This window comes from Hippopotamus amphibius, chromosome 6 (assembly GCF_030028045.1).
Source record: "Hippopotamus amphibius kiboko isolate mHipAmp2 chromosome 6, mHipAmp2.hap2, whole genome shotgun sequence".
Classification (NCBI taxonomy): domain Eukaryota; kingdom Metazoa; phylum Chordata; class Mammalia; order Artiodactyla; family Hippopotamidae; genus Hippopotamus; species Hippopotamus amphibius.
In genome coordinates, this window is record NC_080191.1 from 110823308 (window position 1) to 110846348 (window position 23041).

The 23041-nt window shown below is 40.3% G+C and overlaps 1 protein-coding gene across 17 annotated transcripts in view; it reads right to left on the bottom strand.

Annotated features, from left to right (window-relative positions):
• The window catches only part of THRB (thyroid hormone receptor beta), a 386771-nt gene that overhangs the window by 357477 nt on the left and 6253 nt on the right, over nt 1-23041 (bottom strand). The window contains exon 1 of one of the 17 annotated variants that reach the window (XM_057738392.1): nt 18283-19248. The exons of the other annotated variants lie outside the window; for them this stretch is intronic. The gene's annotated coding sequence lies outside the window, so the exon portion shown is untranslated. Of the gene's footprint in view, nt 1-18282; nt 19249-23041 lie in introns of those variants that run through there. 17 annotated transcript variants of the gene reach the window in all.

Consider the following 23041-nt stretch of genomic DNA (forward strand, 5'->3'; position numbering starts at 1 on the left):
GACACAAACAGATGGAGGGACATACCATGTTCCTGGATTGGAAGAATCAACATCGTGAAAATGACTGTACTACCCAAAGCAATTTACAAATTCAATGCAATCCCCATCAAATTACCAATGGCTTATTTCACAGAACTAGAGCAAGAAATCTTACGATTTGTATGGAAACGCAAAAGACCCCGAATAGCCAAGGCAATCTTGAGAAGGAAAAATGGAGTTGGTGGAATCAGGCTTCCTGACTTCAAACTATACTACAAGGCCATAGTGATCAAGACAGTATGGTACTGGCACAAAAATAGAAAGGAAGATCAATGGAATGGAATAGAGAACTCAGAAGTAAGCCCAAACACATATGGGCACCTTATCTTTGACAAAGGAGGCACGAATATACAATGGAAAAAAGACAGCCTCTTCAATAAGTGGTGCTGGGAAAATTGGACAGCAACATGGAAAAGAATGAAATTAGAACACTTCCTAACACCATACACAAAAATAAACTCCAAATGGATTAAAGACCTACATGTAAGGCCAGACACTATAAAACTCCTAGAGGAAAACATAGGCAGAACACTCTATAACATCCATCAAAGCAAGATCCTTTTTGACCCACCTCCTAGAATCATGGAAATAAAATCAAGAATAAACAAATGGGACCTCATGAAACTTAAAAGCTTTTGCACAGCGAAAGAAACCATAAACAAGACTAGAAGGCAACCCTCAGAATAGGAGAAAAAATTGCCTATGAAACAATGGACAAAGGATTAACCTCCAAAATATACAAGCAGCTCATGCAGCTTCATACCAAAAAAGCAAATAACCCAATCCACAAATGGGCAGAAGACCTAAATAGACATTTCTCCAAAGAAGACATACAGATGGGCAACAAACACATGAAAAGATGCTCAACATCATTCATCATCAGAGAAATGCAAGTCAAAGCCACAATGAGGTATCACCTCACACCGATCAGAATGGCCATCATCACAAAATCTGGAAACCACAAATGTTGGAGAGGCTGTGGAGAAAAGGGAACTCGCCTGCACTGTTGGTGGGAATGTAAGTTGGTACAGCCACTATGGAAAACAATTTGGAGGTTCCTTAAAAAACTACAAATAGAACTTCCATATGATCCAGTAATCCAACTCCTGGGCATACATACATACAATCTGTCATACAGAGTGAAGAAAGTCAGAAAGAGAAGGACAAATATTGTATGCTAACTCACATATACGGAATCTAAAAATGGTACTGATGAACTCAGTGACAAGAACAAGGACGCAGATACAGAGAATGCACTGGAGAACTCGAGGTATGGGAGGGGGCGGGGGGTGAAGGGGAAGCTGAGACGAAGCGAGAGAGTAGCACAGACATATATATACTACCAACTGTAAAATAGATAGTCAGTGGGAAGTTGTTGTATAACAAAGGGAGTCCAACTCAAGGATGGAAGATGCCTTAGAGGACTGGGGCGGGGAGGGTGGGGGGGATTCGAGGCGGCAGGAGTCAAGGAAGGGAGGAAATATGGGGATATGTGTATAAAAACAGATGATTGAACCTGGTGTACCCCCCCCAAAAAAAATAAATAAAAAAAAATAAAAAAATAAAAAAAATAAAACTGTCAATTCTTTAACAGTAATAAAATATCACTAGTAAGATGGTAAAAACAAAAAACAAAAAAAAAAACAGATGATTGAACTTGGTGTACCCCCAGAAAAAAAAAAAATGTCTAACAACACCCTTAAGAAATGGTTGCATTAACGTTGGTAAACATGGTACCTGTTGACACAAATGCACAGATAAAGATAAATCTAGGTCATTAAATTTTGGCCAAATATATCCAAAGAAAAACATAGTTTGAAAGGATACATGCATCCCAATGTTCATGGCAGAACTAGTCACAATAGCCAGGATGTGGAAACACCCTAAATGTCCATCACTGGATGAATGGACAGAGAAGATGTGGTAAATATATATAATGGAATATTACTCAGCCATTAAAAAGAATGAAATAATGCCATTTTCAGCAACATGGATGGACCTGGAGATTATTATACTGAGTGAAGTACGTCAGACAGAGAAACACAAATATCATATGATATTGCTTGTATGCAGAATCTAAAAAAGAAATGATTCAGATGAACTTATTCACAAAATAGAAACAGACAGACTTAGAGAGCTAATTTATGGTTATTGGGGAAAGGGCAGGCAGGGAGAGGGATAGACTGGGAATTTGGGATTGATCTGCAGACACTACTATATTTAAAATAAATTGCCTTTCCATGGGCGCAAAAGAATAATTAGTAGAGATGGAGAAAAATAAAAAATAAATTTTGGGCAAAATGATCAGTGGTGACGACATAATCTTTTCTTAAGTCTCACATTAATATTTTAATTTACTTAGTGTAATATTGTTACTTTATTGTTAATTCATATTTACCTGATATACCTAATTCCATCCCATTACACTCAAATTTTTTGAACCACTGTGTTTTAGGTATGATGTTTGTAAACAATATATAGCTAAAGCTCGTATTTTTATGCAGTCTGGCAACTTTTGTCTTCAAACTGGAGAGTTTAGTTCATTTACCTTCACTGTAGTTAAATATATATAATGGGCCTATTTCAATTGTCTTATTTTTTGCTGTTGTTTTCTATTGGCCATACTTCTTCCTTGGTACTTTTTTTCCTTCTCTCCTGCTATCTATTGAATTGATTGATTACATTTTCTTTATTTCCCTCCACTGGTTTGGAAGTTACTCTATTGCTGTGGAGGTCATCCCAAAATTTGTATACCAGCCAAAATCTAAAGAAAATCATTATCTCAATCCTTCTCTAAAATAATACGAGGCCAGTGGAAGATACTACTTCTACTTCCCATTCACCCCACGCCGTGATGGTGAAATAGTTAAGTTCTATATTATTTTTTACAAACACTCATCAAAAATTGATACTATTACTGTTGTTGTTGCTTTACCAACATTACTTATTTAGATTTCCCATTATGTTTACCAATTTCTTTGCTCACTGTTTTTCCCTGCCATCTATACTGTTTTCTTGGTTCAGTTCTCTTCTCGTTCAAGTATACATTTTAGTAGTTCTTTCTGCAAGGTTAATTAGCCCAGTCTTATTTATCTGAATAGGTTTTAATTTATGCTCAGTTTTGAGTTCTCCCTTACAGAATTGGGGTTGATGATTTCGCTCAGCATCTGGAAAATCATATTCTGCTGGCAGCCAGCATCTACTATTGCTCAAAGGGGGTTATCTGGCTGTGTGATGGTGGTTATTTTGCAAGTAACGTTATCCCTACTCCTTTTATATTTGATTGGCTGCATTCTCATTGAGGTGAGTCTCAGTGTGGATTTTTTAGTTATCCTACCCAGGACTTACAGTTTTCCTTTAGTCTGAACCACCACCTCCTGTATGCTGGGCAACTTCATCACTGTTATCTTCAAGCTCAGTCATTTTTTTTCCCTCTCATCTATGTTTAGTCTATTCTTTCACAAGACATTAAAAAAAGTGGGTTTTTAGAGACACAGATGCAGAGAACAAACATACGGACACCAAGTGGGGAAAGCAGGGAGGGTTGGGGGAAATGAATTGGGAGATTGGGATACCAAATTGTACACTCTAAATATATGCAGTTTATTGTATGTTAACTGTATCTCAATAAAAGTTCTTACCAAAAAAAAAGTGGGTTTTTTGGGTTTTATTTTTGCCAAATTTATACTTGTGCACAGTTTTAAGTATCAAATAGTTTTATAAGATTTGTTATGAAAAACTTCTTTCCCAGCTCCTCCTCCCATCTCCTCCTCCCTAGAGATAACCACTCTGAGCTCTTTCATTTATTTAAGGAAAAGAAGGCTTTACATCCACACTCACAATAACATGACTGTATCATATTACATGTCAGTTTCAGGCAGTACCTATTTATTCCCCACGAGGGAGGATAAGGGTCAGTTCACCTGTCTCTGTGCCCCTGTGCACCCTTCTGAATTAGTCTGTTAGTGGGTTCCTTGTGTTCATTTTTCCTGTTTTCTCTTCCCGATATTTCTCTTGTTAAGTTGCTGGGCTGACTAAACTGATCCTCTAATTATCTTTCTTCTTCTTCTTCTCCTTCTCCTTCTTCTATTTACCATCTTTTTCTTCTCCTTTCCAGGAGATGTTCTCAGCTTTACCTTTTACTTTGAAGATTGATAGGACTGGACATAATTCAGGGTACCCCTGACTCAACATCTTTAGGTCCTTCTTCCTGGGCTGCTCAAATTTCCCAGAAAAGGCCTTTTTTCAAACTACTGCCTGCAGAGTGAAGGCCTGGCTGCTAGGATGCTGGAAACCAAGTGGGTAAGAGGTCTGGGGGTCATGTGTTCAGTATGCACACATTTACCTAATTCACACTTACACACAGACACCCATGACTTTGCCAGTCTGACTACTACCAATCCTTCAAAACAGATCCAGCAGCACCTCCTCTGGGAAGTTCTCCATGATCTCCCCAGTAGACACTCAGACTGAGCTAGCTCATAGAACCCAGAGTTTCCCTCTATCTTTGCAGGTATCCCCCTGACTCTATAATTGCCTAGTTATATATCTGTCCTCCTCTAGAACCAGCTCTATCCATTTATAGGCTCTTGGCACAGTGACTAGCATATAATAAACTCTATAGACTCATGAGTTATTAATTAATTCTGGAGGCAGCCCAGTTAACAGAGATACTCGTACGTGCGGCAGCCACACAGGAGCTGGGAAAGCACTCAAGTAAAGTTCACTGTCACAGGCCTTTGGCATCAATATTAGTCCTAGCCCTAGCTGTGTGACTCCCCAACAAAACAGGCCACCCCAGACACGCTTTTCCCCTCAGCTGTCTGGTATTCCTTATCATATTTGTACACATATATCAAGGCAAGCGTTCAATGTACTTCTTAGGAGTATAATAAAATATCTCTGAAAATAATTAGTATTGCTTTAAAATAAGAAAGTTTCAGACACATACAAAAAGCAAACTATATCATTACTAGGGAAAACTGAGGTATAAGGAAACCAGGCAAGAAATAGCTATTGGATATAAGAGTACATTTTGTTGACTTATTTAGAAGAAAGTGTTAAAGAACAACAAGCTATGAGCAGGTGTCTGTGCTGGTAAAGAGTGAGGTGTGAGTAAAAATAGGAAACAGTTGGGAACTTACTTTTATAACCGCCTTATCTGTGACAAGCAGAATCTTTGAGAATCCGCATAAATCTTCTAGTGAGCAAAGGGGAAATAACCAAACCATCTGACAAAGACTGACACTTCAAATGAATGAAGTCAATGTTTTCCACAGTTGTAAAATTTTAAAGTCAGAATATCAGCTAGTCCAGCCTCCCTGTCAAGGGGTGGATGCTATCCGTGACTACCCCTATAGATGGCCATTCAGGTTCCAAGACCCCCCCCCCCCCCCCCCCCGCCCCACGCCCTGTAAAGTTGATGTCCTGGCAATATTCCTGGACCTTGTAACTGACAGGTAAGTTTCAATACTCCTGAGTCACACTGTGACCCACCCTAACTTTATCCACTGCTCCTAGTTTTCAATATCACAGAAGTCTATATGCCAGACACAAGCTAGATGCTCTACAAATACTTTTGAACAACCCTATGAGAAAAGGATTGTGCCTGTTTCAAAGATGAAGGAACTGAGTCACGAGAAGTGGGGGATATCACTAAGGACTCACAGCCATTAAGCATAGAGGAGACGAGTGGAGAGGCAGTGTCACGTGCTATTTATGAACTTGGACTCCACATGACTCTGGATCCAAATCCTAGTTCTATCACTCCCTAGCTATGTGACCTTAGGAAAGTTGCTCAACCTCTTTGAACCCACTTTATAAGGTTTTTTGTTATGAGGATTAAATGAGCTAATGTGTGTAAAGCATCTGGAAAAGTGCCTGGTACTTAGCAGCATAGAACTATTTGTTGAATATATAAAAAGATGGCAGAATTATAAATCAAATCCAGATTTATCTGCTTTCAACGTATATACTCCTAACCAAGACTCTTCAGCATGTTAATCTCTCAAGTGTTGGAAGGCAGCTACTATATCCCTGAAGTTTTTCTCTTTCTCCATAGGCTCGTCTTTCCTCAATGGCCCTTAATATCTACCTGGTTGCCAGAATTCCTTCCATCTTTCAGGCTTTTTGACCTAACTGAAAGAGAGGGACCTCAAATTATTTCCATACTTCAGGAGATAACAGTAATCTTCCTAGATTTGAGCAAAGCTGTTCTTCTAATGCAGGAGTTTCTCAGCAACACCTGGAATCTTGCTCCAGCTCCAATCTAGACCAGCTAAATCAGAAACCCTAGGGATAGGGCCCAGCAGTCTGGACGTCAACAAGCCCTTGAGGTGACAATGATACAGCTCAAGTTTGAGAGACACTGTTTTCATGGAACTTATGGCCACAGTAGAAGTTGAGGCATCACCTTACTTATCAGCTCAAACTAAACTGACGATTGATAGTCTCCTAGCATCTGGGCCTCCAACATGTATCTAATGTAGTGTTGTAGATTTAAGTCCTTCTTGATTCAGACTCACTTCTCCAGCCCCTCAAGATCTCTCTAAATCCACGCTCTGTGGATTGGTTCTCCCCTCCAGCTCTGTGACCCCTGAACATTTGATAAACATGTCATTCGTGTCTCCATGGTGTTGCCCACAGCATCCACACAGAACTAGGGCAGAAACCAGAGGTCCCTGGCAGGCCCTCCTCCTCCAGACTGATACTAATCCATGAAAACATCCCTTGCAGATGGTTGTTCAACTTGTGAAATTTCCTAACTATTATCAGCCTACATATCTCCACTCTGTCCAAGAGGAAACCATGAGAGACTAGCTTTGCTCTAAAACTCTGAATAAAAGCTAAAAGAAAAAAAAAAAAAGAAAAAATTCCTGATGAGCAGAGCAGCTTTGGACATTCTTCTTAAGTTTACTGTTTGTCTACTCCTTCTCCCCCAACCAGGAGAAAGTGGCCTGGAAGCAGGCACACCTCAAAACCATCATATTAAATGCAGAGCTCTGCTTTCAGTTACTTCTAATTTTAACTAATAATTTCTTTTCCAGGTATTCCCACTTTTCACCATAGTTCTACATGGCAGGCTTTTTCTTTTAACATTTTTATGGAATTGGAAATTGAAACAGAGAAGTTAAGCAACTTTTCCTAACATCGTATCAGCTAGTTTAGTGGGGATGCCCATATTTATATTCAGGTCTGTCCAAGGTTCATACCTCACCTGCTATGTTATGTTGACACTATTGTGGCTGAAAATGGCAGGGAAATTAAAGATGTTCATGTGATTTTTGAGACCCTTTTAACCCACCTTTCATTTCAGAGAATGTGAAATTCAATTATTGATGGTCAAAACAACACATACCACAGAAAGGTAACACCTGCCAGAAAGGTAACATCTTAAAACAGCTACGGGGATCTGGCACTTGGTTCCCCTCTGTAAGAATTCTCTAAGGTATGAAGACATGTCTGGCCACAGTTCTTTCATCCTGAAGAATATCAGCCCCTATAAAGGAAAGACAACTGTGCAAGGAGCTAGAACACAAAGCCACTTGTCTCCTACTGCTCTCTCTGCCAGTCTTCACAAAGTCAAGTCCTGGACTTGTTGAAGAAAGTGATTCATCTTGTTATGAAAAGAATGCCAACACCAACTGTACAAAAGATTTCTTTCTTCACACCCTTAATTCCTGAGGACCTTATAGTCACTTCATGTAATGTAAGCAATTATGAGCTTCCAGGTTTGGTAGATGGCTGAGTAATAATGGAAGGAAACACTACTCTGGTCTTCTCGCAGGCAGATTTCAAGGGAGTCCAATCACACTGTTGACAAAGACAGTTTTACTTGATGAAATAAGAAACACAGGCACTGCTGACCTTCCAATTTCAGTTTTGCACTGTTGTGCCCTCTTTCCCAAATCTTCTACCTTCTTAGCTTGGTAGACCCAACAGAAGCTCAGCTGTGATCCCCCACCTGCCTTATCTTCTCATATACAATCAATTTCCTTCCTGTACTCCAAGTCAAAGCTTCCTGAAAGGATGAGTACTGTCACTGGGAAATAAAGTAGACCATGAAGTCCAAATGATAAATTACACAAACACAATTTTGCCATTTTAAAATATAATAGGAAATATTGTCTTCAACTTTATTTTGAGAACGTAGTATGTGCTTGAAAGAGTTCCAACAATTTTGACATTTCAATTTTTAAAGTACTATTAATTCAGTATTTATACGTCTGAGTCTCAGGACTCAGAAAGCCAATGAGACAATTAAAAAAAATTCACTGTGTGCTTTGTTTTGTGATATTGCACAAAATTCACCAATCCGGAAACACTCTTACATAGTCTCCTTGACTTACAAATCAATTTTCTGATTTACTATTGAATAAAATCAACAAGTCTTCAGAACAAGTACAGTATCCCTTCAAAGGCACAAGACTAAAGCCAAAGGCAACATAAAGGGACAATGTCTTGAAGATTTAATCCTCCTTAGATGTGGACACAGGATAAGAAAATACTGACACTCAGGCTATCACTCCTAATTGTTATTTCATAGCAAACATTACGAATCAATCACAACACTAATGCCAAGCTCAAATAATCAGCCACCAAAACCTACCTGAGTTGGCACAAAACTATTTGACCTTCTAAGCTCTGTGATAGATCTACTAGAATTTGTAGGATTAATTGCTGCTGTTATGTTTCAGGTTTTCTGTATGAAAAAGAAAAAGCTATAGTAATTCAAATACACAATACTTCCAGCAAAGATTCTGTCTTTGATACTTTATTAAAAAAAAATCTCTGAGTTTTGGATGGAACCAAGGACTGTTCAGACCATGCATGCTATGCATAGCTGACTGTGGAAGTGAAGGTATAGGGAGGGGTTCAAGCCTCAGACATTTATAGATGGGCACAGTTGATTCAACTGTGTAGATTCGTATCAGACTGGTGTGTGTTGAAACATCAGACCAGTGCATGTTGAAACATTTACTTTTCTTACTAATTTGAAAAGTGTATATATGAAATCTGTCCAAAATGCTACAGACAGAATGACTTAATTCAATGAACTGTACTTTTCAATTGAAAGAACATAACATCTATGATAAATTACAAAGGAAAACCACTACACTAATATGTGGTTTTCTACAGCTAATGTTCTAAAAACAAAATGTTCTTTTGGCATGGGCCTCAAAATTTGTCATGTTCTCATTAGTCTTGAGGGCAACAGTGCTACTTTATACAACTGTAACATCATGCAACAAGAAGTGAGAGCCTGAAATACTGGACTTTTTTTCAAACAAGCAAAGGAGTCAAAAAATACGTTATGACAAATATAAATAACTACAAGTTGATATTATTCAAATTAATGTTTTATTTGTTTAAGTAAAAACACAATTTATGGGGAAAAAAATCAAACCACAATATTGAGGGAATTGCAATTTATTCCATTTAGAAATGAAAAAACATAAGTTTTTATAGTGTTACCGTTTATAATATCCGCAATATCCTTTCTCATATTAGTTCCAAATGAGATATATTTAATATATATTCAACATATGTTCAAAATACATATGTTCATATATACTCAAATTACATAAATATATATTACACATACACATAAATATATAGTCTCAAAAAGCTGTGCACTAGCAAAAAGTTTTGGAACGAACAAACAGAGTAGTTTTAAAAATGGAGCGAAACCACCTACTTTCACACCTACACCTAGTTAGAGAGCGAGCACTAGTTTTCTCACCTTTTACAGTATGTAAAATTATTTTTTAAATTTCCCCCCCAACACAGCATTCTTAAAGAATATGAGCACCATTTTTTTCAATTTTAATAAAGCAAAGTGTCTATAGAGTTGACAGACATTATAGAAGAAAATAAAGAAAACATTTTCAACTGCTCCTTCAATGCATATTTGAAATCCTGTTTCATGAAATACCGCTTTAGTTAACTCCCTGGCGTCTTTCTAAGGCACCACTTGGGTACACCATCATTTCAGCAAAGTCAGAGGCCCCGCAGATGAGGAAGGAGGTAGGAAAGGGCCTGAAAGGATGGAGGGGGAGCTCAGGACCAGCTCTGCAGGGCAGAGGCACTCTCATGGCCTCATCGCCTGGCAGGGATCCTGCCTGAGAGACTGAAAGCCCTGCCCTGTAACCGTGTCTCACCCTGGCATTAGCACCCTCCTTCACAGAGCCCGCCTGAGGCCCCAGGACTAGTTCTTTCCCACACGTGGTGAAATTCGACTCTCAAGGTCTCTGGGCCTCCGCTTCACACAGGCCGATGCTCAAAGAGCGACATGCTTGCCTTCCTGCTCCCGGGTGTTTAATATCTTTAGAAGGATTAATGTTACAAACGCATACAAGAATGCTCTGGAAAGCTTCATTATCTTCGTCTCTTGTACACGCATGGAGTTCTGTGGCTTTTGCAAAGTGGATTTTTTCCTCTCAAAATCTATTGTATTTTTATATGGTAGCAATCAACCAACTGAAAACAAAATTAAGAAAACTCCACGGACAATAAGATTTTTAATTTTAATTTTTTTTTTTTAGTCTAGAAGCTGGCAACCCCTGACACAATAAATTAAAAATAAAAATTGACTTTTCAAAATCTGCAAAACTAAATGAGTATTGAAGACACAGAAATGATTAAACTTCCAGATCATTTTTTGTAACTGTGTAACATTCACACTTCTGAAGACATTAAAATTTAAAACAGCACTGCCACTTTTGAGACACCCTGTACCTCTCATAACCTGGGGAGCTTCTTTTGTGTTCAAAACTATTATTCCCTTCCAGTTAACAGACCTCCTCCCATCAGCCTACAGCTGTATTTTCTTGATTTAAAATGAGCTTTTCTTTAAAGGTGTCTTTTTCACGATCTTGAGATATTCTCTGATACAGCATTGTTTTTCGAAATTGAGTGTGAAATGTAAATGCTTATTGTCATTAACGTGTAACTGAGATCATTTTAACATTCATATATGCTATTTAGATATTTTACTAGCTCAGGAATCTGATGATTTGGGGAACATCATCTCATCGTCTCTGGGGAGAGTCAAGGGGCTCCACTTCATGGAATGCATATGTTTGAGGTTTTATCTTTTTAAAACACTGATCTACTTATATATAAAGAGATACATTCATTGGGGGAGGGAGGGAGGTGTTGCTTTGCGTGTTTGTTTTTTTTACCATAACCCCAGCCAGAATTCTTATTTTGCTAGTATGACCCAGGACATACATATAAATGTGACGTGTGTGTGTGTGTGTGTGTGTGTGTGTGTGTGTGTGTGTATTTGTATTTTTTTAATGAAACAAATGTTTCAAAAACTGTGATTTACTCTAATCCCTTCTATTCTAGTCTTTCTTACTTAAAACTTTTTGTGGATTGTGACTCATTTCGTTGATTCACAGCCCACTAATGTGCTGATTACCAAGTCTGAAAAATAATCAACTAGGTATGATAGGTTAGTCAATACCCACCAGGGTTACCCCACTCACTTTTATATGCTTGGACCACATATTTTTTACTTAAGAAGAAGTACAAGAGGCAAGTAGAACAAAAGCTAGGCTCTCACGGCCGTGCACCCCCTGGAGATCTTGCCAGAACACAGGGTCTGGTTGGGCAGGGCTGGGGTGCAAGATTCTGCCTTGACCACCAGCTGGGGTATAGATGGGCTGGTATGGGAGCAACAGGCTGAGAAGTGGAGGTGCAGAGGAGCAGGGCTGTGTGGGACACCACCCCACCGCACCGTTGTGCGGCCACGACCAGGGACCACCCCAGCATCCCCCACGGGCGGCACTCATTGCAAAGGAGGCATCCTCGTGCTTTCCTCATCCTCTCCTCTGTGATGTGCACTCTTGTTTCCTTTCTCCATAACCAACCCTCAGCCAAAGCCAAAACAAACAGAGGCAAGGCCGCCCTCTCTGTGACTGCTTGGAAGCCCCTTCGGTCGGGATTACCCCAAAATGTGGACAACTACTTTGCCTTAACAAAGTAGACACAGCAAAGGTGATACTGGCAAACAAGACGGTGAAAGATTTATTAACATTTCATTTCAGGCACTTGTTAAACTGTGAAACCTGCTTGTCAAGGTGGACCACACTCATAACATACTTCTCAATGTGACAGAGGTAAATCCTGCAGTTCAAAGCATGATTTCATAATTCTAAGCCATAGAGTTAGAATTCCCACACTAGGAAAGACTGACAGTAATTGTAACTGTTCCTGGTATGATACTGGCTCTCTGCACTTCCAGCCTTCAGAATCTGGGGTATACATATATTGGTAACATGAAAACAGTCTTGATTTCGGTGAGGCTGTCTTTTGTGTAAACATTTTGTATCCCGTCTGGAGGGAGAAGGGAGTGGGCTCACCACTGTACCCAAGTGTGTACCTGGCACACAGTTGGTATTGGATACATGTTTGATAAAAGCATGAATGTATGAACATAATTTTTTAAGTGTGACATCTTACTTTAGTAGCTGATTTCCCATTACAGTATTTACTGTATTGAATTGAGCAAGAGGCTTTAAAAGGGAGGCAGAAATGAAAAGTGGCATCTTCCAAATCACAGCTGTTCACCATGTGAATAGGGAGAGGAGAGGGGAAGGGAGGAAAAGGAGACAGACACACAGACAGACCGACCCGGGCAGTGATTCCTGACTCCTGATTCCTGGTTGGAATAGGGCTGGTGAAAGAGGAGGCAGATTTGGGGATGCCTTTCTCCATCCCCCATGAATAATGAAGGGTAAGTGCAATTGGTGAGGAGCTTGGGGGAGGGAAGGACTGAGACTTGGAACTGAAGTCTAAGGCAGTGGTTTTCAATGGGTACAATCATGCCTCCCAGGGAATGATCATGCCTCCCAGGGGACACTTGGCAATCAATGTCTGGGGACATTTTTTCATTGTCATAACTCAGGGGTGGAATACGAATGGCCTCTAGTGGGTAGAGGGTAGGGATGCCGCTAAACATTCTGCCACGCACAGGGCAGCCCCCACAACAAAGAATTATTTGCCCCAAATGTCAACAGCACCCAGGTTGAGAAACCATACTCCAGGGGTACCAAAAAAAAAAAAAAGCCCAGAAGAGGCAAGAGCAGAAGCTATTAGAAGAGAGAATGCACTCACCAGGACCACTAGGCTATCTCGGGCAATAAGCAAGGTCTCAGAGACAAGGGAGACAGTGTAGGAGAGAGGTGAGGCTAAAGATGAGGGTCAGGGATCTGGCTGCGCCTCCTGTGTCAGTGGATCCCTCTCGAGTCAACCCTGAACTAACTGCTGGTGGGGTCAGCTCCACTGCTTCAGCTAAAGGCACACTGTGTCTGGTGAGAACCAAGCAGAAGTCTGAAAGAGGCCAGCAATCCTTGGGTGGAAATGAGCGTTATGGGCTGCCCTCCAGCATAAGATGCCACTGACAAGGAAGGCTTACATGCAGCAGATGATGCTGGTGCCCTGACCCCCTCCCCATGGGCACCACTTCAGTGCCCATCAGCTTGTCTTCCAACGGCCAAAAACTGCATTCCTTTGCCTTGAGGTGTGCTCTTGGCTGCCCAAGTGGCAGTCCTGAAATGCCAGGAAATCAATTGCCTCTGTAGGCAGTCCTCAACAGATGCCTGACAGGTTTTGGTGAATAAGTACGTGTTCCCTTGCCTCTTGGGTGGGTAACTATGAGACATGTTCCATGCCATTTCCCAGGGCTCCCAAGAGTGCCCACAGTGGGAACTGGTTTGATAACATCCCCATATTGGCTGCTATCCCTGTTCGGGCTCCCCTCCCCACTCTCTTCTAGGTGTTTTCTTCACATTCCTCCTAAGATGATTTGCACTTCAGTTCTCATCGCAGGATCTGCTTCTGGGGAACCCAAACCCTAACGGCAAGTCTTCTGAAGGGATGCTAGGCTGGCGGCCACGTGAATCCCAGGTTCCTCAGGTGTGAGAACTCTCTGTGTCCACAGCAGCCCTCTCGTACAGGGGTCAATTTTCCCATCACCAAGTCCTGAGCACAGAATCACTGGGATCCTCCGAGCCACAGGCTCTAGACCCGCTTCTTTCAAACCATCAGAAACCCAACTCCAGGCACACTCCTCTCTCTCCCATTGAGGGAACAGACAAAGCCACATCTTTTGCTCAAGGCTGGCAGCGAATGCAAACGCAATTCCTATTAGTCTCAGATGCCCCTGAAGTCAAACTTCTCCAAGAACTCAAATAAGTAACACTCGACTCCAAGAAGGGGGTCTTATTGTAGTGCCAGGAAGAGCCAAAGATGAAAACAATGGCGGCCATGGTTCAAATGAACTTTAATGACTTAGCAGTGGGGATTGAAAACCACAGAAGAGCAAAAGAAAACAGCTCTTTTAAAACCTTCCTAGACAAAGAAGAGAAGTGAACTGTAAAGCCCCTGGCGGCGATGTTAAATCACTCATCTTCCCTGCAGTGGGAATTCTGAGATGCTAAAAATCTCAAGAAAATGCTCAGAGCTTGAGGGATGCCACAGCAGCAACATGTGCAAGGGGCTCCCCACACCAGCAACAGGTCTGTAAACAGCGATGCAGCTGGCACTTTCCAACGGCCTCAGAGCACGGCCCTGCAGGAACTGAAGCCATCAGCTGAGGAGGTCCCGCTGTCACCCAGGATGAGAATCAGGCGCCGAGCTTAGGGTCTATTCACAGTAAGCCATTCTTGAGGACGCTTCTTTACAAATCCTCAGAAGCCTCTCTTCTTGGCTTGTGGATGTTTGCCGGGTTTCATCTTTGCCGAGAACATCCACTTTGGGGCCCTGATTTCTTGCCAACTTAGGTGAGGAGACAGGAAGATCTTCTATCTTAGTTCTTACGTGTGGAGAGCTTTTTTCTTTTTTTTTTAAGGGAAAAGAACAGCAGAGCTTTCCTGCCAGACAACCTATTCCCTTATTTATAATGCAGGACAGCAGTGCCTTGTAAGTGTATATTCTGGTTCATCTGAGGACACACGGTTGTTCATTTTAAAATTAGATTCATCCTAATTATACAAAAACAGCCTGTGTGTGGTTGGTCCAAACGGTAGGAAAGCATTACTCAGCACCTACCTACTGGGCCTGCCTTCTAGACGCCACTAAATTTGTTCAACACACAGCCCCTGCCCTCTTAGAACTTCAAATCCAGCAGAGAAATATCCATCTCACTGACAACTGTGTGGTTTGGACACTGAGCAGTGAAGAAATCCATATAGTAAGTGACTAAACATGTAACATTACCTTTGGACAACGGGATGAGGGAAACTGTCATTAAAGGGGTATGTTTCAGCAGGGCAGAAGCAGACATAATTTGGATGTTAATCCTAATGAATCCCAGCAGGACTGGGAGCTCCCTGAATGAAGGATATTCAGAAGCTGGGTTGAAACAGAACCAGGAAAAAATATGTATTAGACTGTAAGGGACAGAAGTTTGATCGTGAACAGTAGAAAAGCATCAGAGCAAGAGACAGGAGTAGGTGCTATGAAAAAAGGCAGTAAGGCAGCCCGTTCAATCCAAGTGGGAGAGCGAATTTTGTGTTCAAGAAGCTGGAGCCCTGGGCAGGTAACCTGACATCTATTATTCTTATTTCCCGCAAACCCTGAGGGTTCCCCAAGTAGAGCAACTAACCATGGAACATATCTCTTGAGGTTGAAAAATGCCAGGAAATCTATAAAAAAAAGCAGACTGTTACCAGTAAACACATCCCAACAATTTAAAACTGAAAAAAATAATAATGAATGATGCAAAATGATCAAAGAAATTTGGAGGTTGACTTCCAGGTATCTCTTCGATTTTCTGCCTCTTGGACAATCAAGCTCCATACAGGTTGACTGAACACAATCAATTTTACAACTTTCATAATAATAAAATGATGATAAAATTGTTTCTCATGTACTGGGCACTCCCCAGGCACTGTCCAGGCAGTTCATAACCCTGATCCCATTTAGTCTCCTCCACGATGCTGTGAGGTAAGTACCAATATTATCTTCATTGCACAGATGGGGTGACTGAAGTTCAAAGTGGTTAAGTAACTTGCCAGGGAGACCACAAGCTAGAAGGGGGCAAAGCCAGGCATCCAACTCAACACCTCTAGGGATGTCCACCACTCCACCGATAACTCCTGATCTCTCTCCAACGCCCCAGCTCTCAACCCATCCAGGATCCAGGACCCCCAGTTTCCACCCTCCCTGCAACACACTTGGCCTCTAAGGGAAGGGAGGGTGCCTCTCTTCCCTGCTCTGTGACTGGACTTAATTAAGATATTACTGGTGCCCACACTGCAGGTTACCATGAGCCCTAGGGATCCCAGTGATGAGCCAGAAACATGTTGGGGATTACTGAGAGAATTATTTCTTCCTTATGATGGAATGTCAAGAATTAGCTGGGTTCAAAAAGATGCACACACCCCAGTGTTCACAGCAGCACTATTCACAATATCCAAGACATGGAAACAACCTAAATGTCCATCGACAGATGAATGGATAAAGACGATATGGTACATATATACAATGGAATACTACTCAGCCATAAAAAAGAATGAAATAATGCCACCTGCAGCAACATGGATGCAGCTAGAGATTATCATACTAAGTGTAGGAAGTCAGAGAAAGATAAATATCATACGATTTCACTTATACGTGCAATCTAAAATATGACACAAATGAACCTATCTACAAAAGAGAAACAGACTTGGGTCTTCCCTGGTGGCGCAGTGGTTGAGAATCCGCCTGCCAATGCAGGGGACACGGATTTGATCCCTGGGCTGGGAAGATCCCACATGTCACAGAGCAACTAAGCCCGTGCACCACAACTACTGAGCCTGTGCTCTAGAGCCTGCGAGTCACAACTACTGAGCCCACGAGCTGTAAGCATTGAAGCCTGCACACCTAGAGCCACTGCAATGAGAAACCCGAGCACCACAATGAAGAGTAGCCCCCGCTCGCCACAACCAGAGAAAGCCCGTGTGCAGCAACAAAGACCCAACACAGCCAAAAATAAATAGACAAATTAATTAATTAAAAAAATTAAAAAACCAGAAACAGACTCAGATATAGAAAACAGATTGGTGGCTGCCAAGGGGGAGGAGGTTGGGGGAGGGCTGGAGTGCGAGGTTGGTGTTAGCAGATGTAAGCTTTCATATAGAGAATGGATACACAACAAGGTCCTACTGTATAGCACAGGGAACTGTATTCAGTATCCTATGATAAACCATAATGGAAAAGAATATGAAAAAGAAATATAACTGAATCACTCTGTTGTACAGCAGTGATTAAAACAACATTATAAATCAACTATACTTCAAAAAAAAAAAAGAATTAGCTGGATTCTGTACCTGAGAGGTACTTATCGGGATTAACTTCTTCATATTGCAAATTTTAATTTTCAAAAATATTGCAAAATATTTTACAAAAATAGACTTGGAGTCAAAGACAGCCCTACTTAGGGTAATATAAATGCAAACAATTCTTTCTTTTCCATTTACGTGCCCTTGGTGTGATGCTTCTGATCACTTGTTGGTCTTATTTCTCAATAATCTAAAACATGTGCACTTCGCAGTTTCCTTACCCTCAGATTAAGACATTTTAATAATAATTAAATAAGTTTTCAGAAAGGTAAAATATGCATAGTTAGAAGGAAAGTGCTTCTTGGTTCTTTTCACTTACCTTACTTTTATTATTCATGTCTCTCTTACATTTCCCTCACCAGAGGCACTGCTATAGAACTGTCTGAACATTTAATCAAGCACATTTATAATTGGGGAAGAAAATAAGCAAATACACTTTTTGACTAAAAAAGAGGGTTCCCCATTGTAGTAAGGAATGATAAGTAGAATAAATACTAGGAAAAGTGCTATTTTTAATCAAGATATTATGTAATGAGTCATTTATTTAAACTGTCTAAAGCTCTGTAAAATGATTTCAGGAAAATGGCTTCAATTCCTCTGTCAACACACCAAGAATCAGCTCTGCCCTCTGCTTCCTAATAGCTCTACTTTACATTTTAGTTTCCTTTAAAAAATATCAGCACATTAATAATGTGCCACTTATACCAGGATTGATCAGTAAGCTTTCAACACTATGCACATATTATGACCCATATAGATCTATCAAGGAAATCAAAATGATGGTCAAAGACTAAAAGGAAAAGCTGGGTGTAGCCAGATTAATGATGACCCTGTAAGAGTGAGCAGGAAGTGAGGAAACAGAATTGGGTCAGCTAGGAGGGTGGTACTGCACAAAAACCCAGAAATGGGTTACCTTATTGCTATCGAGATGTTTCCATCACTTGTCAATGCCTCCAAAAGTACCAAGACAGTGCTGCAAGGAGAGCCTCAGAAGAACTGAAAAACAGAGCGACACAGGGTAGCAAAGACAGCTCACTGACCACCACATATTCCGGCTCCCTTTCCACAGCATAGAAGCATCAGAGGAAAACAGCTGTGAGACAGGGGCTGTTATTTCCCATCCTGCTTCATTGGGGGGAAATGTGACTGTTCTCACCAGTGGAATCAGAGCAAAATGATTCTGTCACTTTCAAGCAGAGGCAGTTAAGAGGCCAGTGTGTTTCTGCACTGTCTCATCCCTTCTCAGGGGTCTGATGTGGTGAAGACATGACCTTGGAAGCCTTGAGCTGGAGATGGAGGAGCCCAAGACCAAAGGAATCGGGACTTCTCAGAATCCACACAGAGCAAAGCCACCAGTTACTCAGGATCAGCAATGTTCAACTTCACATGGGTGAAAGATAAGCTTCTACTTTCTTTAGCCCCTGTGCACTTTTAACTTTATTTCAAAGTGTAGATAGTGTTTTCCTATATACATGGCAAGAAAAAGTGTCTCAATCATTTGAAATAATGCATACAATTTATTTTTGCATGGAATTTGGTAGAAACATAAATTTTTAAGGCTAGAGTGGTCCTGCCCAATTCTGGCAGCTACTAGCCACCAATGGCTATTGAGCACTTGAAATGTGGCTAGTTGAGGTTGAGATGTGCTACAAGTGTAAAATACACACCAGATACTGAAGGTTTAATACAAAAAGTAACATATCTCATTAGCATTTCATATTCATTATATGTTAGTAATTTTTGAATATATTGGATGAAATAAAATACACTATTGAAATCAAATTCACTGCTTGCTTTTTACTCATTTGTAATGTGGCTATTAGAAAATTTTAAACTACCTATGTGGCTCACATTATATTTCTATTGGACTCCTGCTTGGCTAGTAGGTGTTAGCAAATCACAACCCACCTTCTGTTTTTGTAAATAAAGTTTTATTGGTACAAAGCCATGACTATTTACATACTATCTATGGCTGGTTTTGCACTACAGGGCAGAGCTGAGTAGTCCTGAAAAGCTGAAAATATTTATTATACAGTCCACTATAGAAAATATTTGTAGAAAATTGATTTTGCATTACTAAGAAATAAGACCAAGCAATGAAAAGAAGTATCATGCTAAGGGCACGTAAAAGGCAAACAAATTATTGTCTGCCTTTATATTACCCTAGGTAAGGCTCTTTTTGACTCCAAGCATATTTTTGTAAAATATTTTGCAATACTTTTTTAAAATTAAAACTTGCAATATGAAAAAGTTAATCCTGATAATGCCCAGACAAAGGATAACTTTGTAATTACCTAATTTATCTACTCTTACCACTTCATGACTATGGAGATTAAGGCTCAGATAAGGGAAGATACTTGTCCAAAATATTTTTATTCTAAATTAGGTGGTATTTCCATAAGATCACTATCATTCATTCATACTCTCCACCAATCCCTAATTTTGATCATTAAAGAAATAAAATCCATGTCAGTTAGAAAATCAACACAATAGCAGAGAAATAATTCTTTGAGTAACAACCGCGACAAATAGGCTGCGAGATAGTTTTTAAATTAAGCTTCATTTGAAAACACTTTAAAGAGAACCTATCATGTAATCTGCTTTCAAATTAAATTTGAAATTCCCCCAAATGTAGAGCCAGCTTGCTAAAAATATTCCTTATTGGAATTAAATGTTAAACATTTGCCACATCTTGGAGAAAAGGAAATCTGTTCCCAAGGACTTCACAGTAACATATAACTGCCTCTGTTGCAGCAGCCATCCTCTCTCAGTGTATTGTTCTAGAACCTCTAACTGGGCTCACCATTTCCAGTCTCTGCCCCACTCAAGACCTACCCCAAAGAACCCTTCTAAAATAAAAATCTGACGTGCTGACCATTCCTTAGTCTCTCCATGTTGTCAAGGTAAAGTCTGTATTCCTTATTTGGTCTGCAGTGACTTCATCATGTGGCTCCTACCACTTCATTTACTGTCCTGTGCCCGTCAGACTAAACTCCTTGTAATTTCCCAAATGCTTCATACTTTTATTCCATTTCAGACACTTGTACATGGTGTTCTTACTGCCTAGAACTCTCTATACTTACTCCATCATAGAACTTATCAACACTGTAGCTGACTGTAACTGTTGAAGCATTAATTCTATCACCACTAGGAATAGCTAATATTTAGGAACAATTCATTGCAGGTTAAGTGGTACATTATTTCATTTAATCTTCGTGTCACAGATGAGGAAACTGAGCACGTGCAACCAAGCCGGGGAAGACAAGCTATGAATCCACACATTCCCACTCTGCAGCTCTGGTTCCTAACTCTATGCCAGTGGTATTCAGTGGGGATGATTTTGCTGCCCATGACACAACTGGCAATATCTAGAGATATTTTTCATCGCTGCAACTGGCGTGTGGGGGGAGCTACTGGTATCTAGTAGGTAGAAGCCATCCTACAATAATTAGGGCAGCTCATCACAGGAAAGAATTATTCGGCCCCTAATATCAATAGTACAGAGGCTGAGAAACACTGCTCTATACTAACTCCTGTAGATTGACCCAGAAGACTCTGAGCATCTCTACAGCAAGGATTTTTAAATGCTCACCATGGTGTCTTGGAACCTACCATAGAGCCTGGTACCCAGTAGATGCCCAATACATAGATGGATGGTTGGAGGGATGGAGGGATGGATGGTTGGAGGGATGGAGGGATGGGGGGATGGATACAGGGATGGAGGGACGGATGGAGGGATGCACAAATTCCAGGAGAAAAGAAACAAGTTTACATATTTTACAGCTTGGTTTCTGTGGCAACTCCAATAAAGATAAATCTGAACACATATTCTTAATTAACAGTAAATGAATGCATGTAGAGTACATTCTAGAGGATGCCTTCACCTTAGCAATACCTCACATTTACAAATCTATAGTGTGAGATCAAATTAATAAGCCAAATGTCTAGGATTATTTTTTTTCAAGAGTCCCTTACAACTACTACACTACAAGATAAATTATGTTCATCATTCATATAGGCCACAAATTAAATTGTTTTTAAAAAGATTTCCTATATAAGGTTCCCTTGGTTTCTTTTTCTTAAAGACAAATAATACAGGAATATACAACCTTACACTTTCCCCTGTTGTAACTGCAATTCGGATATAAATACATTATTCTAGATTTCCAGATGCTGGAAGTAGCATAGAAATTACAATGAAGCTTAGGTGAAATTTAAAAAAAGTAAACAAAAACATGTATGGCAGAAATAAACCATTCTCTGGCTTATGTAAATTAATATCTCTGAATACCAGAAATGAAGTCAAGAAAAGATATTTTTTATGATTATAATATTTTTAAAATAACAGCAATTTAGCCTGAGTTTTACACCATCACAAACACTTCAACAATGGCTGCACTAATCAGTGTTGAGTACAAACTGATAGATTTTCTACAGAGGAGCAAAAAGGTTCAATGTGGGGTTAGCTCCTTTGAATGAACACTTTCCATAAAATGTAGAAGTTAAGACAAATGGGACTAATTTTTTTAAATGTGCTACTGTGAACTATTCCTCACAACATTTTGCATTTTACTTTAGCCATCTGTGGTTTTATACACACACACACACACACACACACACACACAATCAAAGAAGTTTTGACCAAATAAGTTTTGATACCTACCCTCTCTCTTGGAGAGTCATATGCACACAAGCATAAAAGTAGGCTCTGAGAACGCTTGTATTAAGTTGTTAAACTCAGGATTTCCCATCCAGTAGCAAATAAAAAGTAAAATCCGATGAGCATCTGCCAAAACATTTAGGAGTACTGGAGAAGGACTAAAAGTGATGACAGGATGTGTAGCTGAGGACATCAGCATGACTGTGGCATTTCTCGCCATGGGAACCAGCTGAAGCCAGGGACAAGCAGTGCCTTTTCCACTGTATGTGAGAACATGACACACACTTGTCACAGAGGCATACTCTGCATGTACAGACAAGCCAGTGGTGAGACATTGCTGCACGTGCGAGAGAAATACGAAAATGTTGACCCGAACCCAGGAATGTCTTGATCATGAACATTAGTCATGATTTTTTTCACCACCTGTTCTATACAACCATGGCTGAAATCTGGGAAAACAAAGTCTTAAGAGAAACAAAAGACGGGAAAGTATACCTGAGCCATCTTGAGAACCACAGAACAACGTAAGTCACAAGAGTCAGAATACTCAGTGGGTCCTGAATGCCACGATCATACAGGATGCCGCCAAAGCCAGGGCTATCTTCTCCACTCTTCTCATCACAAACACTGCTGGGCCTCCAGAGGAGTACACAAGTGCACAACCCAAATGAAGAAGACAGACCTGCTGTCAATTAGCATTCCTTTGTCCCAGATCTTGCTTTCATCAGCTTATCACTCATGGCTTTCTGAATAAACCCCTACATTCTTCATACAGAAGAGAAGCCATGATTCTTGAAAGCTGTTTTTAGAACTAGGATGTTGAATGAGTAATTAGTTCAGATCAATCCTTTCATAACTGTTGTGTGTGCCTCATCCACAGTCCACTCTTGGCATACACACACATGCACACACACCCATACACAGACACACATATGCACGTTATTATATGTACTACTATACTGTTATAAACACACTGCATATCATAATATGCATATTATTGTATGTGCTGTAT